The sequence below is a fragment of the Dromaius novaehollandiae genome, chromosome 2, assembly GCF_036370855.1.
Source record: "Dromaius novaehollandiae isolate bDroNov1 chromosome 2, bDroNov1.hap1, whole genome shotgun sequence".
Lineage (NCBI taxonomy): Eukaryota > Metazoa > Chordata > Aves > Casuariiformes > Dromaiidae > Dromaius > Dromaius novaehollandiae.
The window spans coordinates 47,271,536-47,279,188 of record NC_088099.1 but is presented as its reverse complement, the minus strand read 5'-3'; the positions used below and the strand labels follow the sequence as shown (position 1 = coordinate 47,279,188).

The 7,653-nt window shown below is 39.1% G+C and overlaps 1 non-coding gene across 4 annotated transcripts; it reads right to left on the bottom strand.

Moving 5' to 3' along the window:
- Positions 1 to 286: 286 nt before the first annotated feature.
- Positions 287 to 7,184, bottom strand: LOC112982831 (SEM1 26S proteasome subunit). Of its 4 annotated transcripts, none has more exons than XR_010387664.1 (4): positions 6,980 to 7,184; positions 6,326 to 6,414; positions 2,425 to 2,518; positions 287 to 333 (listed from the first exon to the last, which is right to left on the bottom strand). It is a non-coding gene; the product is annotated as an SEM1 26S proteasome subunit (transcript). The 4 variants fall into 4 exon arrangements; XR_010387665.1 differs by lacking the exons at positions 6,326 to 6,414; positions 6,980 to 7,184 and adding exons at positions 4,164 to 4,298; positions 5,848 to 6,019 and having other exon boundaries at positions 293 to 333; XR_010387666.1 differs by lacking the exons at positions 6,326 to 6,414; positions 6,980 to 7,184 and adding exons at positions 4,164 to 4,298; positions 5,652 to 5,777 and having other exon boundaries at positions 293 to 333.
- Between the last annotated feature and the right edge of the window lie 469 nt (positions 7,185 to 7,653).

Sequence of the window (7,653 nt, the reverse complement as noted above, 5' to 3'; positions counted from 1 at the left end):
GGTTCCCCATGACTTCAGTGCAATAGCATCAGCAGCTGAAATATCATTGGTAACATCACAGGCAAGATGATAAACTCTCACTCAAGGCATTCTGGAACTGAAAAAGTTATCAGTTTAGCAGAGGTTGAACATACAACTAGGCTAAGATTAAAAACTTTATTTTTCATACAAAACAATAACAAATCCAAGCAGATGATGAACTAAATGCTTCTTCTTGTTTCCCATTTTTTCTTGTTCTCAATATAATCTATCCACAGTTCAATGTTATACTACTCCATATTCAGCAAAAACTATGAGGTTTCCATCTTGTATCCATGTTTTTCTAATTCAGCTCTGTATAAAAAAAAGTATATTGAAACAAAATATTATCAGATATTTGCAGTTTTAAAAGTAAAATACAATGTATAATATACAATCATTTTAGACACAGTATGAACAATAGGTCACATTGCTTTTTTTATTAATATCAATAACCTTAACTTCATTTGCTTTGTAATTCTTCAGCTTAGTCAGTTTTGGATGACTAGAAGAGAACTCTAAGCAAAATATTCAAATACTTGTTTTCATCATAGCTACTGTCCTCTGTCGCAGGAGTTAGGTTATACGGTGCAACGCACTACCTGTGAGTCAGCAACAACTCCAGACACATTAGAAAAAACAAAGCTTTTTTTTCTGCTGGTTATTCTCAGAGTTTCCCTAAACCCAGTGAACTTGCTCATCTGTTTGATGAATTTAAATGTATGTATTTCCAATTTTCTTTTAAATGCTATCAGACTGCAGTATTTTTAAATCTTGGTGAGATCTACCTTCCAGCAAACAATTTCAAGGGAAAAGGATCACTTCGTTTACCTCAGCTGTGGCCAGGACAGCATGTCCATGACTGCAAAAGTTAACTTTCTTGTCTGTCCCCCACTTCGTCTCCCACTTGCCTCCACCACACCAGCCAGAACTATGCCCTGTTGTATCTCTTAGTCATAGCATATGGTGTCTAGATATTATTGGACAATAATCCAAATTTCTAAAAATATTCCAGGTGAGCTGAAACAGTGATGGAATTTTAAAAATGGAGGACTGAAGCATTTTCTTTCTGTAACTGCTATAATTTACCAAAGCTATGAATTTGGAATAGAGATTACTAAATTGCCTCACAATAGAAAAGTTTCTTTTGACCCAGTCAAGAAGCAAGCACATACATTTCTTTACAAAAATGCAAAACTTCCATTTCCAGAATCAAGATGAAATAAAACCAGGCTGCAGAACAGCAACACTGCAATCTTCCATTTTAACACCAGTATATGGATACCAACGCTACACACAAGTAAGACATTTATCAAAGGCTTGTCAAGACTGACTGTGATGATCAAGAATACTGTACCTTTTAAGTTGCTGTTTTACTACGCATCAACACCATTTTCAATATTACAATTTAACCTATTAATTTAACTGCTTTTCAACCTGATAACAAATAACTATACCAACAGACTTCATTTTCATGTCTGCTACACAAGGGTCACTTTCATCTGAGTCCCAATGGCAGGTCAGCCCAGGGACTGTTTAAACAAGCTGTATTACAGATAGTTTGTTTTGCATGCAACATACAGATGGATTAATTACAAAATGATAATTCGAGAATCTGTATTGATGCTTGAAACACTTTAAGTTATAATCTGGAATCAATAAAGAATTAATTGAAACTACAAGTGACAAACAGAAGACTACGTAGCCAGATTAGATGTACTCAAATTACCATCACCTTTTTTAAAGCACGTTAAGAACAGTTATTTTGCTATTGTTTCTCATAAACAACACGCTCACCACACACAAGAAATGAACTTTAACATTAATTTGAACAAATTTGCCAGAGTTCACTTATCTATTTGGACCAACAACAGCAACCCTATTTGAAGGTATAAGAAAAAAAATTATACTAACATATTTTGCATATCATATAGTATAGAAGATAATCTTCAACCTCCTGCCATTAATCTTTGTAGCACATTGCAGAATTAGCTCTGAACCACACACATGTAGGCTAAGTAGAAACGGACTTATTTGTCTTAAATTGAGGAAGCGTCGACTTTGTCATAATTTGCTGAGGTATTTGTACTGTCTTAAGGTGCATAACATTGCAAAAGCCCAAAGATGTTAGTGATGTGATAGCTATTTCAGGGCTCAAAGCACAGTTATTAAAAGAGCAAATGCTGACCAGTACTTAGAATTGTGCTGTAATCCCATAAATTTGGTTCTGAAAGACTTTAGATACACACACACAAAGTAGAGCTTTTCTTCTATTTCTGTTTCAGATCTCTATTTTTTAAGATGAGCAGATTTCAAACTTTTGGATATAACCTTCTAAACGATGCAGTTTTTAAACCATTTTGCCCAATTTCTAAAATAGTAAGTTAATGATTTAAAAAAAAATACCTTAACTGATTGGAGAAATCGTCTTCTACATTGTCATCATCCCAATTGTCTTCCCAGACATGTGCATCTTCATCTTCATCTAAACCAGTCCAATCTAAAGACAAGAAAAAAAAAGTCTAAATATTGTATCCTGCATTGCTTTGATACCATGTCATAATAAGAGATTAATTCAGCCTCTGGATAAGAAAGACTGCAGCTGGTAAAAGTTTCTCTCTTTTGCAGAAAAGTTTTGATTGTGCTTAAGTATTTGCAAGACCAAAACACACAGCAGAGGGAAAAAAAACCCACACCACAATTTCTTGAATTAAAATAAAAGCAGTACAACTTGGTAAAATCACTATATACTTCATACCATGGCTTTCAGGATTACACATTTATGAGGAAGATGTATTTTGCAGACAAATGCTTTAGCAACAATGTAAAAAGAAAGCAAGGCCGAGTTGACTCCTAAAAGCTCAAAAAATGATGTGCAGTTCCAACAGTTTATTTTTAACCCTTTTTTAATTGAAAAAGTAAACATATTATCAAATGCTTTTACCAAAACACACAAAGATCCTCAGTCCATTCAGATCAGACATTGACAATCTATGGATAAGTGCCAAAAACATATCTGTGATACAGAAGCAAAGGCAAATTGAAAGAGGCATTTGCAAACAGCAGTTGCTACCAGTAACTACCTACTTCTGGGTTCCTAATACAGTGAGAGCTGTTTCCCTACAGAGGAAAGACACTAAATGTAAATTTTTAAGTTAATTTTTATTTTTACACATTGTAATTTGGCATGTTATTTTTGACAAAGTACTGATCATTGACTTTGTTTTTTTACACAGATTAAATCTTAATTTTTTTATAATGAAGAATAAACAAACAAAAAATACCCCTAAGAATCAGGAAAGCATAGAATCACTACGTAAATACAAGTTGGTTTACTTGATTTGGGACCAGGTCCCTCATAGTTTATCAATTCTCTTTCACTGACAGACACGAAGTTTTTTTAATGCTGGTCCCGTCCCCTCCCCTCCCCCCCCCCCCAAAAAAAAGTTCTCCCCCCAACTGTTTCCTCAATGCTCTGATTTTGTTCTAGTATTGCGACACTGGGATACCAGCAGGTCTCCCACTTGAAAGTGGGCATAGAGCTTTGAATGTAAAAGCAGTAAAAAACAAGTCCGGCTTTTAAACCAACACGAAAAGATACCATGACAGAAAAGACAATTTAGACAACTGTGATCTTAAATTTTGTATCTGTTAGTCTGCTAGTATATTTAAAGAGATCACATTATTCCTTCCCTGTTCCTAAACGCTTTTAAATTCAGTAAGTCAAAGCTTTCTCTGGATGGGCAGCAGATGATGACTGAGGCCCAAAGTAACATAAAACAGACAGAACTATGGTAAAATATAGGAGAATAAAAGATTAAATCCAAATTCACTGTGAACAACTTTCTCTGTAAGAACAAGGGTTGGTCCTTGAATTACTTTTTGTTCTTTTCTAACACTGACAGGAAACAGCATTAATATTTGAGAATTACCAGAATAGAAAATCCATTTGTAACTGATTAAAGACACAGATGTAGAAGGCAGTAAGACTGAACTTCCTTGCTCAAATCAATATGTATATTTTATTATATAAAGGCAAGAACTGAAGAAGTATACAAATCCTAATAGTCCTAGGGAGAGCAAAGGAAGAGAACAAGGAGAAAATTTAAAGAGAAAAATATGCAGTATAAAAAGAAAAGAATTACCTGAATTTAGTTACTGTTAGTTGTTCAATGTGAAGGATTTTATTTTAATATTATCTGCAATAAGCTTTGCTTATTTATACAATATACTTGATTTGTTTTCCAAAGAAAGCAAGCTTTATTGCTTATGCTGTTTATCTGGATTTCAAAGAAACAAAAACAAAGCTCAAGATGGTTTAAAATGAACATAAGGTCAAACTTCATAAACAGCTCAAACACACTTAGAAATTTCAAAGAATCATGCAGGCTAATATTCAGCACAACAAACAACAGCTTCAATCACAAAAGATTATTTGGAGAGATTGCTGAAATACGCTCCAAATTTCACTGAGTGAAGAAGAGTCAAACTGGCCCATGTTATCTTCCACTGGAGGGGCGGGGGGAGAGAAATGAGTGAAAGTAAAGCCTGAATTATGTTCTCACAGCTGTAGCTACACGACTCTACACTATCTGAATGTTGACACTATCCACTAGAATTGCATACTGAACTGCATACTTATTATTCCAGTTACATTATATGCCTGTGAGTTGATAAAAAACAAACAACAAAAAAGCATTATCTTGGATTGAGAGTATCAAAAACATTTGAGAGTCTGCTACCACTAAGTATTGTTACTGTAAAGCCAAAATTACAAAATCAGTTTTGATAAACTTGCCATGGTTGGATGACCCCCCCCCCCCCCCAAAAAAAAAAAAGTGTATTTTAATATACTGATCCGTTCTATTTTGCTCTTGGAAAAAATACAAAAATTCTTTCTAGAGTAGAGGATTAAAAAAAAACAAAAAACACACACTGAAATCCTATTTTATAGTCCTGAAAAGGACTGTATGAGAAGTTCCTAAGTGACCAATTTACATATACTTGAATCTGTCATGCTGTATTTCAAATAAAGTGTTCCATAAAAATAGAACACATCTGCTTTAGATCCTTAGAACTTTTCTTGAAACAGTTTATCACATCAAGTTTAAGTAGAAATGCTTCCCCAAAACCCAGTGTTTTTATCCTTTAGCATAAGTTTGCATTATCTAATTTCCTCTGGATATGAATAACTGGGTAACAGAATGCAAACTTTTTCTGCTGCACAGAAGGATTGTGTTTTGATGTGAAAGAACAAATATTTGACAGGGGTTTGATCAAATATTTATCATGATTCTTTCCTAAGAAACTGAGGATAACATTAAAGGTGGCCTGAAAATTCTTTACAACCTCTCAACATTATCATCTCACTGGAAGATTTAATCAGGCCTCCTTAGCAGTTCTTTATCTTTGGAAGATACATCAATAAGAAACTTGATTGTGGTCACTATATAATAAAACTTGTTCTACTCAGAGAATTTGCTGAGTATCTCAACTAGGGATGTTTGGTTTTAGTAGTAAAAATAAGATTCAAGTACAATTAGCTTTATTTTGCTTGGTTTGTAAGTATGCTGATGCATTTTGAGTATAATGAGGGGTTCCTTCAGGTTTATATTTAAGATGATTTGATTTACCATAATTATTAGTTCTTCCAGTTTCTGAAGGTGTTATTACGGTTGATATTTTTTAGTTGGGTTCAACTATACAGAGAACTTTCTTCAGGGTGGCAGCAGAGGAATGAAGGTAAAATCATGACAAAAGTTGCCTCTGTTGACAATGTACCCAAAAAATTTTAAGATTAGTTGAGATTAATACAAAAACTCAAGTTACCAGAAAGCAATGAATTGAGAAATATTCCCACTTTGTGAACAACTTATGAGCAACTTCTGTAACAGCAATTCAGTGCGTTGGCCAACCTGAGATTCAGAAGCACGTTTCTGAGATTTCCTTCCTGTCTACAGCCAATACTTAATTTACAACAAATAAGAGAAATACCCTTTGCCTGTTTAGAAAACACATATGGAGACAAAAAAAAAAAAGATGGTTAGTAGTCTCAATTTGTTTTAGCTATCAGCTTAATTACTTTAATAACTTCCTCAGCTAATAAGGGGAGAAATAATATTTTTAGAGGTAACGAGGGATTCTAGGCTCATAAGGCCAAAAGAATATGTAACTAAGGGAGCACAGAGAAATCTCTGACTTCCATCCATTTGTTTCTCCCCATCCACAGCTCTAGACAATTCCCAGAATTAAGGACATACAGCAAACTGACAATCACACCCTAGTTGAAATCTTTTAAAAGTTATACCTGTAAAAAGACACTGGGCCAGGGAAGCACATGACGTTCACTGAAGTCCAGATTTTAAGTCTGATTACCTCATTCGACAACTTTTGTAGCTACAAAAAGTAAGCCAGCACGCAGATTTGTGTTTCAAAAGACGAAGAGACGCGGAGGGAAGGCAGAAAGCATTACTCCCTCCTCGCATTTCCCCCGCCTCACACTCGCTCTCCCTCCCTCATCCACCTGCCCTCTCCCGCCGCCCTCACCTTGCTCACCGAGGCGCCTCGCCTCCGGCTGCGCCTGGCGCAATGACACAGCACTCCCGGCGAGACGCGCCCGGCGCCGCCGCTGCGCCCGGCCGGGCAGCGACACTCTCGCTCGGCTGCGCCCCGCCGCTGCGCCCGGCGCCCAGAACCGGCGGCGCCCCGCGAGGCTCCTGCCGCCTCGCCCAAGCGGCGCGGGCGGCGGCACCCGCTACGCCGCAGCGCAGAGCCGAGGGCCGCTTCGCGGCAGGGCCCCGCTGCCAAGCCGCCCCCGGCCCCGCCGCTCCCCGGCGGGCGACGGCCGCGCTTCCTCCCCGCCCCGCCGCGGCCTGGCCCCGGCGCCGCGGCCTACGGGTGGAGCTGCCGCCGCCTGCCTCCCCCGCCGCCTCCCCCTGCCCCGTCGGGCGGCCCACGGCACCTTCGGCCGGGAACTCCTCAAACTCGTCGTCCTCCTCCAGGAGCCCCAGGTCCACGGGCTGCTTCTTCTCCGACATGCTCAGCCCACCGCTCTAGCACGGCGCCTCCGCTGCCCCCGCGGAGAGTGACGGGATACTGGAGGAGCCGCCGGCCGGGACCACGCATGCGCCGAGGCGACAGCCTGCTCCCCCGTACGGCCCGGTTCGCCCATCCCCCGCCGGGCAGGCCCCGCCCCCGCCGGGCAGGCCCCGCCCCCGCCGGCGTCCCGCCCGGCCCCCCCCCGGGGCCTGGTGGCTGGGTTGGGTGCTTGCGGTAAATGTCATGGAGATATAAAATAGATCTATATAAGATATATAAATATATATATTATATATAATACATATCATGTATAAATATATACTTATGTATATATAACGTATAATGCATACTTACACACACACACACACACACACACACACGTATCTCTATCACTCTCACTTTCCATAAATGAATTCTCCAGTTGCCAAACGGCGTGGATTTGGTGAGCTCCCTCCCCACGACAGCTGTCAGCTGGGAGGGAGATTTATCGCTGTAAAATGAACCTGGATTCCCCAAGAGTTTGCTGAAGCGCAGCACTGACTGCAACTGAAAAAAGAGATTTTGTGTGAGAAATCTCGAATGCGTTTTCAATACTAT